General features: G+C 34.7%; 1 protein-coding gene across 5 annotated transcripts in view; it reads left to right on the top strand.

The window, feature by feature from the left end:
* Positions 1–822: 822 nt before the first annotated feature.
* Positions 823–18,745, top strand: part of TRIQK (triple QxxK/R motif containing) — a 94,581-nt gene continuing 76,658 nt past the window's right edge. For 4 of the 5 annotated variants that reach the window (XM_057736627.1, XM_057736623.1, XM_057736625.1 and 1 more), the window contains exons 1-2: positions 858–926; positions 1,988–2,166. The gene's annotated coding sequence lies outside the window, so the exon portion shown is untranslated. Of the gene's footprint in view, positions 927–1,987; positions 2,167–18,745 lie in introns of all 5 variants that reach the window. The other variant, XM_057736628.1, reaches the window with a different exon arrangement.

Raw genomic sequence — 18,745 nt, 5'->3', positions numbered from 1 at the left:
CTCCTTTCTCAAGGTTTTCATTTGTTTGTTTGTTTTTAAAGATTTGATGGGCTGGCCTAGAAGAAACTGACATACTTCAGAGAGAGAAAAATTAAACTGGAAGTCACATAATTTTTTAAAGAAATTTAAGTTCATTTTAACACAGTATAAAAATAATGACTTCAGAAACTTTTTCATTTGTTGAATGACTGAATAAATGTCACTCACAACGTGTTTCCTCCTTCATAGGCTATGGATAATAACATCTCTCATTGGGTGTTGTGAGGATTATATAAGGTATAAATCATTCAATTGTCAGATGTTTTGCAAATAATAACTAATAACAATATTTCATTCCCATTTCGTAGGTGTGAAGACTTGGTACCTGGACTTATTTCCAAATCTTAGTTGTTGGGTAGGTTTCAGGAATCACCTTTCCTAAATTGTTTAATCTGTTGAAAGCTTGAATCTGCAGACAACATTGTTTTCAGAGACAGTTCATCCTTCCATCCAGAGACGCCCCCCAGGGAGTGTGGATGGGGATGTGTGTGTGTGTGTGTTAGGTGAGAAAAGTTCTGTAATCAAAAGAATGTATTTCTGTGTTTTATATTTATAAACAAGTCGCAGTCCTTATTACCAGTTTCTATGGTCACTTTGTGAGGCAGGTATTACAGCTTTGGAATCACGTCAAAAGGAAGGAAAGGCCACAGAGCCCGCGCATTTCTGTCCGCGACCTGCGCAGAGGCGGGAGAGAGACTGACCAATCGGAGCGCGTTAGGCTGCTCCCGCCCCTTTCCTTCGAGCCCCGCCTCTTTTCCGTACCGCCCTCTGGGAGTAGGGATGTGCTGCAGGCTCGTCCCGCCCCCTCCGCTGAGTGACAGCACCGTGGACAGCAACAGTTCCAGCCGGACACGTAGTTTGTCGGCCCTTGCGTTGGCTGAGCTGAGGTGTGTGTGTCCCGTGAGGGCGAGGGAATTGGGGAGGCCTTGCCCGGGAAGCTCGGGGTCCTGTACTGAAAGCGGGCGGACCTCTTTAGTGAGCCCCCAATGCATTTAGGAGACGTTCGATCCGCCCTTGGGAGCGGCACTTGGGCGGGCTGGGCGGAGGGGGGCTCTGGAAGAGGAGGAACCCAGAGCCCTGGAAACTCAGTAGGTACGGTGATGACTTAAGGACCCTTTCCAGGGAGCAGGGAGCTCGCGGTGGGGGTGGGGATGGCGGGCGCGCGATTCCGGCGGCGGGTGGGCGTGGCCGCCGCGGTTGCTGAGGAACGCGCAGTTCCCGCCCTGCCAGCGTGTCTGGCGCTGGCTGCTGGGCCCTGGAAACCATAGCCCCACCCACCTCCCAAGGCCTGCTACTAAGGTAGGGGTTGGCTCCCTTGTGCTGTCAGTTAACCCGCGTCTGTTAATTTCACTGTCCTGTTCTCTCTGTGTGTAGTTCCCGTTCAGGCCTCTCTCTCTTATGTTACTCCCCTCCACACTTTTCTCCGCCTTTCCTTGTAAAATGAACAGGTATCTGCAGACCAAACCATGTGCAGAGAAGGGCTTCAAGCAGCCTGAGGTGGCTTTATGGCCAGGATGGTGGGGCGGGAGTGGTCTTTTCCTGGTGTTTGGTGAATCCCTGAACCCACAGATATTGGTGTCCTTGTGGATGACTAGGAAAAGGGAAATAGGAGATCTGATTCCTTTCACCTGGAATTCTTTTTAATCGCTGCTGATGTTTGAGCTCAACGAGCTTCTCAGGAAGTTGAGGCAATTCATTATTGGACAGGCCCTAATATATGATCTCCCTTTCAGACCCTATTATAGAGAAAAGGTGGTGCTAAGTATATAAACCCTGTTTTGCTTTACTGTCCCATATTTAATGATTATCTATGCGACGGTAACCATAGATAACCGTTTCAAATCTGTCCTTTGCCCCAATCAGCTGGCCCCAAATGATTCAGCAGAACAAACATTCCAGAGAGAAAACACAAAGGAACTAAAAATCTGCTTTTACCTCTTTCTGCTAGGTTTACTGTATAAATCCCCAAGAAGGAAGCTTGCACTGCTTTTTACCACTGGGAAGAAGACTGGCCTAAAAGTCAGGATTCTAGCAGAGTTAGGAAATATTTGCCCTTGGGCAGAAACCCTCATAACTGTTTTCTCATCTGGAAAGTGGAGATACTTTTGTGCCCTTTGTTTCTACAAAGTAAGGAGGAATAATTGATTGTGAAAGTGCTATTAAAATAATGACCTACACAGATGTAAACTGTTACTGATTACAGTTTTAATCTATCTTTTTGTCTCTATGATCTCTGTTGTTGATTCTGTATTCTTGTTGGATAGTACTTGCAATGTCTTGCATGGCATTTCTTTTTTTTTTTTTTTTTTCCATTGACATCACTAGAGTTTTTCAAGTATATTCATAGCCTGAAAGGATTGGGAAAGAGTACTTTATAATTGAACAATGATAACCTTTTTTGTGCCATATACCATTTTGAGAAGCCAAGGAAAGCTATTGACTCTCCCCTTAGAAAAAGACACAATTAGAAGCATAAGTGGACCTTGGATAAATAACATCTGTTTTTGATCAACTTCCTGAGGGTTAAGGAAATTACTCTTCCACCTTGCCTCACTCCAAAGAGTTGACTGAGTAATTTATATCCAAAACTACTTGGCTGGGAGCAGAGTTGGGTCTCTTTCCTTTCTTCCACAGTGCATTTTAGTGTAGCCTACCTTAGTTCATGGTCTTCAGTGAATTCTCTTTCTTTTCCTTCTTCTTTTTTTTCTTTTTTCTTTTTTTAGTGTTTAACAAACATGAACTACCAATGATCAATAAATTATTGCTGTCTTTTGTATTTTATTTTATTTTCCAAATGCCATTTGATCATTCTCTTAAAGAATATTATTATATTTAAGCAAGTAAAAAGAGAAATTATTGTCAAATATTTTGGGAAAATGTTAAATTGTGTTTTTGAGATAAACATTAAACACATAAACTTTCTCTTCTATCAAAGTGCATTTTGGACAAAAAGCTGATTACTTTTAGTATATGCTACTAGAATTCTTTAATTTAAATGAATGATCTTTTATAACATAATTTCCCATGGCTAAAAAATATTGTGTTTGACTCCACTTAGACTCTTTTCCTGATTTCTGTATTAAAATGGAAGACTGTAAATAGAGATATTTTGTTTGCTAATGTACCTTTATCTAGCTTTATCAATAAAAGTGGGCATCAGTAGTAGATACTATCATTAGAGAAAACAATGAAAAGAGAAAAATATATAGCTTTCGTAATAAACATAAGAGTATTTAGGAGCACCTGTTGTTTCCTTAGCACTTATAATTTTATTTGAACTGTTTAGTATTTGAGTATTGCTTTCTCAACTCACTTCACTTCTAGTGGAGAAACTAGAATAAAGACATTGATTACAGAGAGAATTCGAATGGAATTAGAATTTTAGGGGCTTAATAAGTAATAGCTCTTCTCTTGAGTTTGCAAAGACAGGTGGAGTTGGCAATATCCACTTCACCACTACAGACCCAGTTGGACATAGTGCTTTCAGTGGGAGACCAAGAATGAGTACCAGTACTTCCTTCCCCTCTCCAGCTCCATGCCCTTTCGCAAAACCTAGACTTTAGTCCAGCGAGTGAAAATTTGAGTTTAAAGAACAGATATACTTACTCAGAATTGTTGATCTGTATGATTCAGGGCAGAGAGGGAAACAAAAGAAGATAAACCTCTAGTGTTTATATGTTTATAATAGGTTATCTCTACCCATTAGAATAATATGGACCAATGGATTTCAGCATTCAACATAACTGCCCGGAGGCTGTGAATACAAAGTGGGATCTGAGGCCAGGACTGTTAAGCTAGTGCTCCTTTTTTTCATCCTGGATGGTACCTCTGGGCCATTTGAAATATGTGGAGGTGTTATTAAATTATTATGATATTTTAAAAATCTACTGGCTTTTAGGACCCTGATGTTTAAGGGTGCTGAATATTGTATAATGTAGAGGGCCACCAGCTCAATGAAAACTTTCCTTCCCCTACTCCAATGCCAAAATCACCTCCAAACTATTCCAATGGAAGTTCCTCCATATAGAAACATGAAACTAAGCCAAATTTCACCGTAGTATTTGTTCATATGTACCATGTTTTTTCTTTCTTTTTATTTTATTAAATTGAAGTGTAATTGATTTACAATATTGTATTAGTTTTAGGTGTACAACAGTGATTCAAAATTCTTATAGATTATACTCCATTTAATGTTATTATAGAATATTAGCTATGTTTCCTGTGCTGTACAATATATCCTTATGGCAAATTTATTTTATACACAGTAGTTTATAACACTTAGTCCTCTGACCCTACCCCCTTCCAGTCTCCCCACTGGTAACTACTAGTTTGTTCTCTGTGAGTCTGTTTCTGTTTTGTTATATTCATTCGTTTGTTTTATTTTTTAGATTCTGCGTATGTTATAATGTACAGTATTTGTCTTTGTCTGTCTGACTTATTTCACTAAGCATAATACCCTCTAGGCCCATTCATGTTACAAATGGAAAGATTTCATTCTTTTTATGGCTAATGTTCCATTGTGTATATATATATATATATATATATATATATATATACACACCATATCTTCTTTATCCATTCATCTGTTGAATATGTGCTATGTTTTTGATATCAGTAGATTTGACTCTAAGTGTGAAGGTCTTAATAAAAATACTGCTTAGAATATAGTTACTTTTTGGTATTCTCTCAAAATGACTAAAATTGCATTAATGGAAAATAGCGATACATAGTGAACCATATTTAATATCCTTAAGACTGAATATATCCTTACTGAACATATAAGAATCATAGGCTCCTAAAGCTAAATTTTTTTCACACCTATTATGTACATTTAATCCTTTCTTATATGGTACAAGTGTTAAGTATCTTTGCAACAATAGAGTGAGTAGGTATATATTTCCATGAAAATGAAGAGATGACTTCTTAGCTTACTTTTTAGTTTTGTAAATGTTAAACAAGAATAGAAAGATAAATATTCTGTACTTAGCAGTTTAACAAACTGTTGTGTTGAATCAGAAGGTGGAGACAGTTCCCTAAATGAGAGGATCTTGTCAGTTTCATGGTTTTCAAGCCATTGAACATGGACAATGAAGCAGAAATAAAGTAGCTTAGTTCTTCTGTACTAGTATTATGTAGGACAGAGTTGCAAAAACAGCAACCAATTAGCTTGAACAACTTAAAATTTTGGTGAAGACAAAGGGAAGATAATTTAATCTAAAAAGCATTTTTACATTCTTTGAATTTTAAAATATTCAAATATTTTAATGAGAAATTATGTGGATACCTGTGGCAAAATCCTAATTGTGGATTACAGTTTATAACCTACACCAGGTAGAAGGTGCACTGGACTGAAAGTTTTAGACTTGGCTCCAGCAGTAGGTACATCATTTATTGGGTTTTATAATGTCTCCAGGCATCAAATTTCTTATTTGTGAATAGAAAAAGTTGAAGATTTGTGGTTTTCTACCATTTTTTTATGAAGAATATGCTTGAGCATTATGAAAATTCTCATTATTCACTGTGATTATAGCACTGAATCTTTCTGGGCTGAGATGTATTAGATAATTTTTAGGTATAATTTTAAAAAGAATCTCCCAGTTCCTGATTTCATTTTGTCTGTTCATAGAGGTCTATTCTCTGTCTCTTTTCCTTTCCTCAACATCCCCCTCACTCTCTACATACACACACATTGGGAAAACACTGGACTATGTAGAAATGATCTATACAAGCTCTTTCAATGCCAACGTTTTCTGCATAAATTTAGCATTTGAAATGAATAAAGTGGAACAAAAAAATCCCACAAAACCAAGGAAAAGGAAATTGGCAAATTGAGTTATTTGTAGTGAGGTGGATGGACCTAGAGTCTGTCATACAGAGTGAAGTAAGCCAGAAAGAGAAAAACAAATACCGTATGCTAACTCATGTATATGTATGTGTATATATATATATGGAATCTAAAAAAATGGTACTAATGAACCCAGTGACAGGGCAAGAATAAAGATGCAAATGTAGAGAATGGACATAAGGACATGAGGTGGGGGACAAAGGGAAAGCTGGGACAAAGTGAGAGAGTAGTATTGACATATATACACTACCAAATGTACAATAGATATCTAGTGGGAAGCTGCTGCATAACACAGGGAGATCAACTCGATAATGGGTGATGACTTAGAGGGCTGGGATGGGGATGGTGGGAGGGAGTCGTGGGAGGGAGAGGATATGGCGATATATGTATAAATACAGCTGATTCACTTTGTTGTACAGCAAAAATGGGCACAACAGTGTAAAGCAATTATACTCCAATAAAGAGCTTTAAAAAAAAAAAGGAAATTGGCAGAATACTCATAGGCATACCTGTGAAAATCTGAGAAGAATTTTAAGCTAAGGAAGAACATTTGAGGGACTTCTTCTTCGACATCTAACGCATGCAAGAATACATGGCGTCTATGGATAGGAGAACTCCAAATAAAAAGAGCAGTGATTAAGTGACTGTAGGAAGAGAATAAGGTACAGCAAAAGAAGACAAAAAAACTGAAAAATGTGAGAACTATGTTAGTTTTATATTTATGCTGTAACAAACTACCACAAATTCAGGATCTTATAATTTTGTATTGCAGAAGTCTGATATAGGTTTCACTGGGCTGAAATCAAGGTATCAGCAGGGATGCATTCCTTTCTGAGGGCTCTGGGAGAGACTGTTTCCTTGCCTTTTCCAGCTTCTCGAGGCTGCCCACATTCTTTGGTTTATGGCCCCCTCCAGTTTCAAAGCCAGCAACATTTCATCTCTCACTATTCTTTTGTAGTCAAATACACTTATGACCACAACTAGGAAAGCTTAACAATGTTTATTAAAGACTCAGTTGGATAATCAGGAGGTTCTTCATTTAATCACAACTGCAAAGTTCCTTTTGCAATGTAAAGTAACATATTCAGAAATTCTAAGAATCAGGACTTGGACATCTTTGAGGAGGGACACTGTTCTGCCTACCACAACAACATATTAAAAGTCCATATTTGTAGCAGTAAAGAACAGAACAGATATTACTGTAGGAAATTTAATGTGTGGAGAATAGACCTGAAAAGTTGTCCTAGCTGAAATACTGAATGCGTAAAAAGAAGACTGTATGTGGAGAAAGAAGAATGAAGTCCATTATATGAACATTTGGAATTTCTGAAAGAGACTAGGAAATAGATAATTGTTCCTAAAGAAGAGAACAGAACATTTGGAAAAAAGTAATAAAGAGATAACAGGAGATAAAACTTTTTTGAGCTAAAAAACACCAATGTATGCAGAAAGGATATTTCTTATATAAGATGTGACAACTCAGAGACACAATATCAAATTTTTTCAAATTACAATGATAAAGGAAATAAGATCTTCATGAATATATATAGAGAAAAATAGCATATTATTATCAGGAAACACAAATTAAGCTGGTTTCAGACTTCTTTTCTGTAGTATTAAATACTATGGCAATAGAGCAACATTTTTAGAGTTTAAAAAAAAATTCCATGCAATTTGTCTTGTTCACACACAGCAACAAAAAACCACTCTTCAGTATATAAAGAACTCTAAACTACATAGGTTTTGCTTTGGAGGGGGGAAGGATAATAATGTATAAGAAGATGATACAATGTAAATACAAAAGGGATGGGATATTAAAAAAGCAAAACAGATGACATATCGTAGAGTCCAAGAATGTAGAAGTGGCTTTAAATAATTATGTTAAGTATAGTTAAAAATTCAAATGTAAAAAAAATAAACTGCATGAGAAGATATATAATGTAAAAATTAATTCAGCTACAACAATCTAAATTTAAATAAAACATTGTGATCTTCTGATTTATTTATGCCAGAGATGAAACCTGCCAGTTCAAGAGTGTGAATAGATTAAAAAATAAACCATAGCTCAACAAACTATGACCTGGGGCCCACCTACATCAGCATCTAGCTTGTTTTTGTAGGACCCATGAACCAAGAATAGTTTTTATGTTTTTAAATGGTTAAAAAACATCAAAATAATATTTTGCAATGTGAAAATTGTATGAAATTTCAACTTTATATTGGAATATAGCTACACTCATTTGTTTACATGTTGTCTATAGCTTCTTTGGTATTAAAACAGCAGTGCTGAGTAATTGCAACAGAGATGTAATTGTGGTGCTCTGGTTGCTTTACATTGCTTCTCAGAGCACTACAAATCACAGTGACAAAATTGAGTTATCACTTGATTTTGTCTCTTGACCTCCAGAGCCTAAAATCTTTATGATCTGGCCCTTTACAGAAAAACTTTGAAACTCCTAACCTAAGCTGTATATATGGACTTTAGTGTATAAGACTGAAACTTTCTTTTTAATTCATGGTATCCAGATTTACTCAGTTGTTGCCCATCAATGTTCTACTTACCCCAGCATCTCTTTGATCATCTATGGATTGGGGTTAAAACCAAGAATATATTATTCTTTATATTTAATAATCCAAATTTCTCTTTTTCAACACTGTGCTTTAAATTAAACAAAATTCATGTAAAGTTTTTAGAATATCACTTTCAAAGACAAAAATCAGTTAATACTACAATATTATAAGGAGAAAAAATGAATACTTTACTATCATATGCCAAAATTCTATGTACTTAAAGAGATAAACATGTACTACATTTAATAAGTGGGGTTTTATGTTGGTCATTTAATCAGCAAATATTTGTTTGGCAAGTACAGGTGAATTATTTCAGAGAAAGTGATATTGAAATGAGGGTTTGAAGGATGCCTGTAAATTCAAGGTGGATAAGGCTGGGGCTAAGGTAGCATGGGGAACAAGATTTGTAAATCTCCTAAGCTGTCAATAGGGTCATGTGATTGGGAAATAAAAGAAATTCACTAATACTGGAACAGAATTTGAAAAAAAAGAGGCTGGAGTTCAGGCAATAAAGACCTGCTAGCTCAGGCCAAGGAGTCTATTACATGTCATTCAAAGCAATTCTCATCTTGTGGGCAATGAGGATCTATTTCAGATTTTTGAACTGTAGAGCCACATGATCAGATTAGTATTTAGAATAATGGTTCTTAAATTTTTCAAATACAGCACTCCCTAAAATTCTTTAATGCTATGACTTAAACCTACATAAAGTAAAAGTTGCCTTGGGATATATCCATTTATGTTCTATTTATAGCAGCTTTTCCTTTGAGGGGGATATATAAACAATCCCCAATTTCCTTTCTCCATTTTACAGTTGTAAAGTCTATATCTCAGATAAATGATCTGAACACACTCTTCCTTGTAGAGGAAAATGAGTGTGCTCTGTGATTAGATAGATTTGAGTTCAGATTTCTACCCTTTTCCTTCTTAACTCTGCATGCTTGGAAAAGTCACTTAATCATTAGAAAACCTAGTTTTCCTACTTGGGTTTAATTGTACTTATCCTACAGGAATATTATGAGAATTTCTGATAATGTATGTGACATACTTAACACAGTAAATGGAAACTGCTGATATTATTATTATTACTAATATTAATCATCATCATTATAAGGGTTCAACACCTATTATTCACATTTTCAAAATACAAAAGTTTTGAAAATTATTTTTATCCAAGTTTTTCACAAACTCATTTGAAGCAAACCAGCCTTGAAATGACAGAGGACTACTTATATAGTATTTATTTTTCTAGTCAAGTGTCAATATTGATAAGGTTTTGCTATGAAGTATTGATATGCTGCCCTACACTCTTCTAAGAGTGTTATATAATTATGGTGGATATGTGACATATTACCTTTCTATAGTCTCCAAGACACATCTGGCCCAAACATTTTAGATAAGGACTACAGATCTATATTATTATGATCCTTTTATTTTTTTAATTTTTTTCTAATTATTTAATTAATTGGCTGCATTGGGTCTTCATTGCTGCACACAGACTTTCTCTAGTTGTGGCGAGTGGGGGCTGCTCCTCGTTGCCCGGGCTTCTCATTATAGTGGCTCCTCTTGTTGTGGAGCGTGGGCTCTAGGCACGTGGGCTTCAGTAGATGTGGCATGCAAGCTCAATAGTTGTGGCTCATGTGCTTTAGAGCAGAGACTCAGTTGTGGCGCACAGGCCTAGTTGCTCCGCGGCATGTGGGATCTTCCCAGACCAGAGATGGAACCCTTGTCCCCTGCATTGGCACGTGGATTCTTAGCTACTGTGCCACCAGGGAAGTCCTGGTGATTCTTTTATTTTATTAACAGCTTCATTGAGATATAATTCACGATAAAATTTATCATTTTAAAGTGTACAATTCAGTGATTTTACTATCTTTACAGAGTTGTGTAATCACCACCATCTAATTTTAGCATATTTTCATCACCTCAAAAGTACCCATTATTAGTTACTCCCTGTTTGTTCTGCTCTCACCCTCAGCCTTAAGTAACCATTAATCAACCTATTTTCTGTCTTTATAGATTTTCTCATTATGAATATTTCATATAAAGAGAACAATAGGAATGATGCATTAATTGGACTTTTGTGAATGACTTCCTTCACTTAGCATAAGGTTTTCAAAGTTCATCCATGTTGTGCTGTGTATCAATATTTCATTACTTTTTATGTTGAAATAATATTCAGTTGTATGATATACCACATTTTGTTTATCTATTTGTCATGAATTGTTTTCACTTTCTGGCTATAAGGATAATGCTGCTATTTACATTTGTGTACACATTTTTAGGTAAACATATATTTTCATTTCTCTCATGTATATACTTGGGAATGGAATTACGAGATCACATGACCATTCTTTTTAGTTTTTTTGAGGAACTGCCAAACTGTTTTCCAAAATAGCTGCACCATTTTGCTTTCCCACCAGCAATGTATGAAGGTTCTAGTTTCCCCACATCCATATCAACACTTCTTATTGTCTGTCTTTTGGTACATCTATCCTAGCGAGTATGAAGTAGTATCTCATTGTCGTTTTGATTTGAATTTCCCTAATGATTAATGATGTTGGGTATCTTTTCATGTGCTTATCGGCAATTTGTATTTATTCTTTGAGGAAATATCTATTCAAATCCTTTGCACTTTTTAAAATTGAGTTATTTGTACTTTTACTGTTGTAAATGTTCTTCATATATTCTCTGTATATGACCCTTATCAGTTATACAATTTACAAATATTTTCTCCCATTCTGTGGGTTGTGTTTTCATTTTCTTGATCATGTATTTTGGAATACAAAAGTTTTTTGTTTTTGTTTTTTACTTTGATTAAGTTCAATTTACCTATTTTTTATTTTGTTGCTTGAGGTTTTCATGTTGTATCTAAGAAACTATTGCCTAACACAAGGTCGTGGAGTTATACTCCTATGTTTTCGTCTAAGCATTTTATAATTTCAGCCTTTGCATCTAGGTCTATGATTTGATTTGAGTTAACTTTTGTGTATGGTATGAACTAGAAGTTCAACTTTCTTCTTTTGCACCACCATTTTTTAAAAGACTATGCTTTCATATTGTGACACTTGACCTGAATTATCATTATTATTTTAAAATAGTCTAAAAATTGCAAGCTATTTTTTACTGACATACAGTTGACCTACAATATTATATTAGTTTCAGGTATACTATATAGTGATTTGACATTTGCATAAATTATGAAATGATCACTACAATAAGTCGAGTAACCATCTCTCCCCATACAAAAATATTATTGACTGTATTCCTTATGCTGGGACTTATTTGTTTATCCTCTTCACCTATTTCACCCTCTTCCCCACCTCTCTCTCTTTTGGTAGCTACCCATTTGTTCTTTACATCTATGGGTCTCTTTTCATTTTGTTTTGTTTTGTTTGTTTTCTTAGATTCCACATATAAGTGAGATCATGCAGTATTGGTCTTTTTCTTCATCTGATTTATTTCACTTAGCGTAATACTGTCTTGATCCATACATGTCAAATTTGGCAAAATTTCACTTTTTAATGGTTGAGTAATATTCCATTGTGCATATTCATATATAAATATAAATATATATATATATGCCACATCCTTTTTATCCATTCATCTATTGATGGACACTCAGGTTGCTTCTATATTTTGTCTATTGTAAATAAGGCTGCAATGAACTTTGGTGTGCAAATATCTTTTTGAATTAGTGTGTTTTCTTTAGGTAAGTGTCCAAAAATGAAATTGCTGGGTCATATGGAATTTCTGTTTTCATTTTTTATTATTTAATATTTTTATTATTTTTATTTTTTCATACTCAAGCTTGATTTGATTTTGGATTAACTTTTTGGCAACATAAAATATTCCCTGTGATCTCACACATCTCAAAGAGAGATTAAGAGCACATGATGAGGGACTTCTCTGGTGGCACAGTGGATAAGAATCTGCCTGCAATGCAGAGGACATGGATTTGATCCCTGGTCCAGGAAGATCCCACATGCCATGCGCAACTAAGCCCATGCACCACAACTATTGAGCCTGTGCTCTAGAGCCCAAGAGCCCAAGAGCCACAACTATTGAGCCCGTGTGCTGCAGCTACTGAAGCCTGCATCTCTAGAGCCCATGCTCTGCAACAAGAGAAGCCACCACAATGAGAAGCCCATGCACCACAACAAAGAGTAGCCCCTGCTCGCTGCAACTAGAGAAAGCCCATGCACAGCAATGAAGACCCAAAAATAAACAAACAAACAAATAAATAAATTTATTTAAAAAAAGAGGACATGATGAAATAGTGTATAATTGGCATTTACTTTTTTAAAACTTGAAGTATAATTGACCTAGAGCACTATGTTAGCTCCTGGTGTACAACATAGTGATTTTATATTTCTATACATTTCAAAATTATCACCATAATAAGCGTAGTTACCATTGGTCACCACACAAAGATATTACAATATTATTGACTATATCCACTATACTGTACATTTCATCCCCATGAATCATTTATTTTGTAACTAGAAGTTTGTACCTCTTAATCTCCATCACCTATTTCACTCATCACCTCAACAGTTTCTCCTGTGGCAACCATATTTTTGTTCTCTGTATGTATGATGTTGTTTCTGTTTTACTATGTTTGCTCATTTGCTTTATTTTTTAAATTTGTCGTATAAGTGAAAACATTCAGTATTCGTTTTTCTCTGTCTGACTCATTTCACTTAGCTTAATACTCTCTAGGTCCATCAATGTTGTCATGAAATGCAAGAGTTCATTCTTTTATATGGCTTAGTAATATCCCAGTGTACATATACCACATCTTCTTTATCCATTCATCTATCAATAGCAACCCTTAGTTTGCTTTCCTGTCTTTTGTAAATAACACTGCAATGAACATAATGGTAAATATATCTTTTTGAATTAGTGTTTTTGTTTTCTTCAGAAAAAGATACCAAGAAGTGGAATTGATAGATTATATGGTAGTTCTGTTTGTAATTTTTTGATCAATCTCCATTCTGTTTTCATAGTGGCTGTAGCAATTTACATTCTCACCAATGGTGCCTGATGGTTCCTTTTTCTGCACATCCTTGCTAACATTTATTTGTTCTTTTTGATCATAGCCATTCTGACAAGTGTGAGGTAATATATCATTGTGGTTTTGATTCTCATTTCCCTGATGATTAATGATGTTGAGCATCTTTTCATGTGCCTGTTGGCCATTTGTTTGTGTTTGGAAAAATGTCTATTCAGGTCTTCTGCACATTTTGTATTTGGGTGGTTTGTTTTTTTTTGATGTTGAGTTGTATGAGTTTTTTGTATATTTTGAATTTTAACCCCTTATCAGATATATTATTTACAGATATCTTCTCCCATTCAGTAGGAGGTGTTTTCATTTGGTCATAGTTTCCTTAGCTGTGCAAAAGCTTTTTCATTTAACATAGTCCTATTTGTTTATTTTTGCTTTTGTTTTCCATGCCTGGGGAAGCAGATCCAAAAAAATATTGCTGAGGCTGATATTAAAGAGCATACTGTGTTTTCTTCTAGGAGTTTTATGGTTTCAAGTCTCACATTTAAGTCTTTAATACATTTTCAGTTTATTTTTGTATGTGGTGTGAAAAAGTAGTCCAGTATGACTCTTTTCATGTAGCCATCCAATTTCCCTAACAGCATTTATTGAAGAGACTCTTTTGTCCATCGCATATTCTTACCTCTTTTGTCATATATTAATTGATCATATAAGTGAGCATTTCTTTCTGGATTCTGTTCTGTTCCATTGATCTGTGTGACTTTTTTTGTGTCAGTATCATACTGTTTTGATTATTGTAGCTTTGTAGTGTAGTTTGAAATCAGGGAGGGTGATATCTCCAGCTTTGTTCTTCTTTCTCAAGATTGTTTTGACTATTATGGGTCTTTTTGTGTTTCTATACAAATTTTAGAATTGTTTGTTCTAGTTTTGTAAAGGATCCTTTGGGATTTTGATAGGAATTGCATTAACTCTGTCAGTTGCCTTGAGTAATATGGTCATTTTAACAATATTAAGTATTTCAGTCCATGCATACAGTATATTTTGCAATTGTTTGTGTGGCTTCAGTTTGTTTCATCAATGTCTTATAATTTTCTCAGTACAGGTCTTTTACCACCTTGGTTAGATTTATTTCTAGGTATTTTATTCTTTTAAATGCAGTTATAAATGGGAATTTTTTTAAATTTCCCAATCTGATAGTTCACTGTTAGTGTATAGAAATACAACAGTTTCTGTATATTAACCTTTCATTGATGAGTTCTAATAGTTTTGTGGTGGTGTATTTAGGATTTTCTATGTTTTTACATATATGTATATAAATTATATAGTATATACATATTTTACATATATGTCTATATATATTTATATATATATTCATGTCATCTGTAAACAATGGCAGTTTTACTTCCTCCTTTCCAATTTTGATTTCTTTTATTTCTTTTTCTTGTCTCATTGCTGTGCTATGACTTCCAATACTATGTCAGATAAAAGTGGCAAGAGTGGGCGTGTGTATCTTGTTCCTGATCTTAGAGGAAATGCTTTAAGTTTTTCACTATTGAGTGTAATGTTGACTATTGGCTTGTTATATATGGCCTTTATTATGTTGAGGTACATTTCCTCTATACCCACTTTGTTGAGAGTTTTATCATGAACAGATGTTGAATTTTGTCAAAAGCTTTTTCTATGTCTATTGAGATGATCTTTTTTTCAATTTGATAATGTAGCATATCACATTGATTGGTTTGTGAATATTGAATCATTTTTTGTCACTGGGATAAATCTCAGTTGATCATAGTGTATGATTCTTTTAATGTATTGTTTGCTTTGATTTATTAATATTTTGTTGAAGATATCTGGATATGTTTATCAGTGGTGTTGGCCTGTAATTTTTTTGTGTGTGTGTTCTCTTTTTCTGGTTTTGGTATTCAGGGCGATGTTAGCCTTGAGGGATGAGTTTGGAAGTGTTCCTTCCTATTCAATTTTGGGAATAGTTTGAGAAAGATAGATGTTAACTCTTTAAATGTTTGCTAGAATTCACCTATGAAATCATCTGGGCCTGGACTTTGTTGAGAGGTTATTTATTTATTTATTTTTTTATTGGCTGCATTGGGTCTTTGTTGCTGTGCACAGACTTTCTGTAGGTGCAGAGAGCAGGGGCTATTCTTCATTGCAGTGCATGGGCTTCTTATTGCAGTAGCTTCTCTTGTTGCAGAACACAGGCTTTAGGCACACGGGCTTCAGTAGTTGTGGCATGTGGGCTCAGTAGTTGTGGCGCATGGGCTTGTTGCTCCGTGGCTTGCAGGATCTTCCCAGACCAGGGCTTGAACCCATGTCCCCTGTACTGGCAGACAGATTCTGACCCACTGCACCACCAGGGAAGCCTGAGAGTGTGTATGTGTGTGTGTGTGTGTATATATATATATATATATATATATATATATATATATCACTAATTGAATTTCATTACTTGTAATTGGCCTCTTCATATTTTCTAATTCTTCCTGATCCAGTCTTGGGAGATAGTATATTTCTAGAAATTTATCCCTTTCTTCTAGATTTTACGTTTTATTGTCATAGAATTGCTTGTAGTTATCTCTTATGAGCCTTTGTATTTCTGTGGTGTCAATTGTAACATCTCCTTTTTCATTTTTGATTTTATTTATTTGGGCCCTCTCTATTTTTCTTGATGAGTCTGGCTAAACGTTCATCCATTTTGTTTATCTTTTCTAAAAGCCAACTCTTAGTTTCATTGAGCTTTTTCCTCTCTCCCTCTCTCTCTCTCTGTTTTATTTATGTCTGCTCTGATCTTTGTTATTTCTTTCCTTTTACTAACTTTGGATTTTGTTAGATCTTTATTTTCTTTCCCTTTAGGTGCAAGATTAGATTGTTTATTTCAGATGTTTTTGTTTTCTGAGGTAGGCTTCTATCACTGTAAACTTCCATCTTAGAACTACTTTTTCTGCATCCCACAGATTTTGGATTGTTATGTTTCCATTTTTATTTGTCTTCAGGTATTTTTTTTTACTTCATTTGATTTCTTCTGTCACTCATTGGTTGCTTAAGTGGAAAATTGTTTAGCTTCCACATTTTCTGAATTTTTTTTCCTTGTAATTGATTTCTAGTCTCATAGTGTGTTGGTAGGAAAAGATGCTTGATGTGATTTTAATCTTCTTAAATTCATTAAGACTTATTTCATGGCCTAACATGTGATCTATCAATAGATCTATCTATCTATTGAGAATGTCCTATGTGGACTTGAAAAAAAAATATGTGTATTCTGCTGTTTTGGGATGGAATATGTTATATGTATCTATTAATTCCATCTGCTCTAATGTGTCATTTAAGGCCAGTTTTTTCATATTAATTTTCTGTCTGGATGATCTGTCTATTGATGTAAGTGGGATGTTAAAGTTCTCTACTACTACTATATTACTGTCAGTTTCTCCCTTTTTAGTGTTAATATTTGCTTTATTTACTTAGGTACTCCTATAACAGTAATGGGTGCATTTATATTTACAATTATTTTATATTCTTGTTGGATTGATCCAGTTATCATTATGTCATGTCATTCTTTGTCTCTTGTTACAGTTTTTGTTTTAAAATATATTTTTTATGTCAGTGCTACCCCAGCCTTTTTTGCTTCAATTTTCATGGAGTACTTGTTTTTCATTTCCTTACTTTGTCTGTGTGTGTCTTTAGGTCTGTAATGAATCTCTTGTAGAAATAATACATATGTGTGCTAATTTTAATCCATTCAGCCACTCTGTGTCTTTTGATTGGAGCATTAATTCCATTTAAATTTAAAGTAATTATTGATATGTATGTACTTATTGTCATTTTGTTAATTGTTTTTGGATTGTTTCTGTAGTTCTTTTTTCTCTTTTTTCTTCTTTCTTCTTTTGCTTCCCTTTTGATTCGATGGCTATCCTAGTGTTATGTTTACATTCCTTTCTCTTTTTTTGTGTGTGTATCTATTTTAAGTTTTTGATTTGTGCCATGTGGTTCATATATAGCAACTTATATACATATGTATACACATATGTATACATGTATGTGTATGTGTGTGTATGTGTGTGATTATTTTAAGTTGATGATCTCTTAAGTTTGAAAGCAATCTAACCACCTTATATTTTTACTCCCCGCCACCAAATTTAATGTTTTTGATGTTATATTTTTGTTTTTGTGTCCCTTAGCTATTTATTGTGGATATAAATGATTTTATTACTTGTGTCTTTTAATCTTCCCACTAGCTTTATAAGTGGTTGATTCATGTTTGCCTTTATCAGTGAGATTTTTTTTCCTTTCATAATTTTTATATTTCTAGTTGTGGCCTTTTCTTTTCTTCTTAGAGGAGTCCCTTTAATATATCTTTTATACCTGGTTTGCTGGCGCTGAGCTCTTTTAGCTTTTACTTGTCTGTAAAACTTTTGATCTCTCTAAGAAATCTGAATGAAAGCCATGCCAGGTAGAGTATTTTTGGTTGTAGGTTTTTCCCTTTCATCATTTTAAATATATTGTGCCACTACCATCTCACTTTCAGTTTCTGCTAAAAGTCAGCTGATAGCCCTATGGGAATTCCCTTATACATAACCTGTTGCTTTTAACATGCTGCTTTTAATATCCTCTCTTTATCTTTAATTTTTGCCTTATTATTTATAAAATGTCTTGACATGAAAGTTTTTGTGTTCATCTTGTTTTGTAATCTCTGGGCTTCCTGGACTTGGATGTCTGCTTCCTTCTCTAGGTTAGGGATATTTTCAGCTATTATTTCTTCAGATAAGTTATCTGCTCCTTCCTCTCTTTATTCTGGGACTTTTATAATGTGAATATTAGTTTGTGTGATTTCATCCAAGAGATCTGTTGAACTATCCTAATTTTTAAATTTTTTTGTTTTTTTCTGCTCAGCTTGGGTAATTTCCACTAGTCTATCTTCCAGATTGCTGGTCTGTTCCTCTGTATCTAATCTACTATTGATTTCTTCTAGTAAATTTTTTTATTGCAGTTGTTGTAATCTTTGCTCTGTTTGGTTCTTCTTTGTATTTCCTAGTCTTTGCTGAAATTCTCACTGTGTTCATGCTTTCTTCTCCTGAGTTTGGTGAGCATCTTTATGATCATTACCTTGAACTCTTTATTGGATAGATTATTTATCTCCCTTTTGTTTAGGTCTTTTTCTGAGATTTGACTTGTTCCTTCATTTGGGACATTTTTCTCTGTTGCCTCATTTTGCCCAGTTCTCTATGTTTATGTCTATGTGTTAGATCAGTCAGTTACATTTCTTATTTTCA

This window comes from Hippopotamus amphibius, chromosome 5 (assembly GCF_030028045.1).
Source record: "Hippopotamus amphibius kiboko isolate mHipAmp2 chromosome 5, mHipAmp2.hap2, whole genome shotgun sequence".
NCBI classification, from domain to species: Eukaryota; Metazoa; Chordata; class Mammalia; order Artiodactyla; family Hippopotamidae; genus Hippopotamus; species Hippopotamus amphibius.
This window is presented reverse-complemented; position numbering and strand designations above follow the sequence as displayed.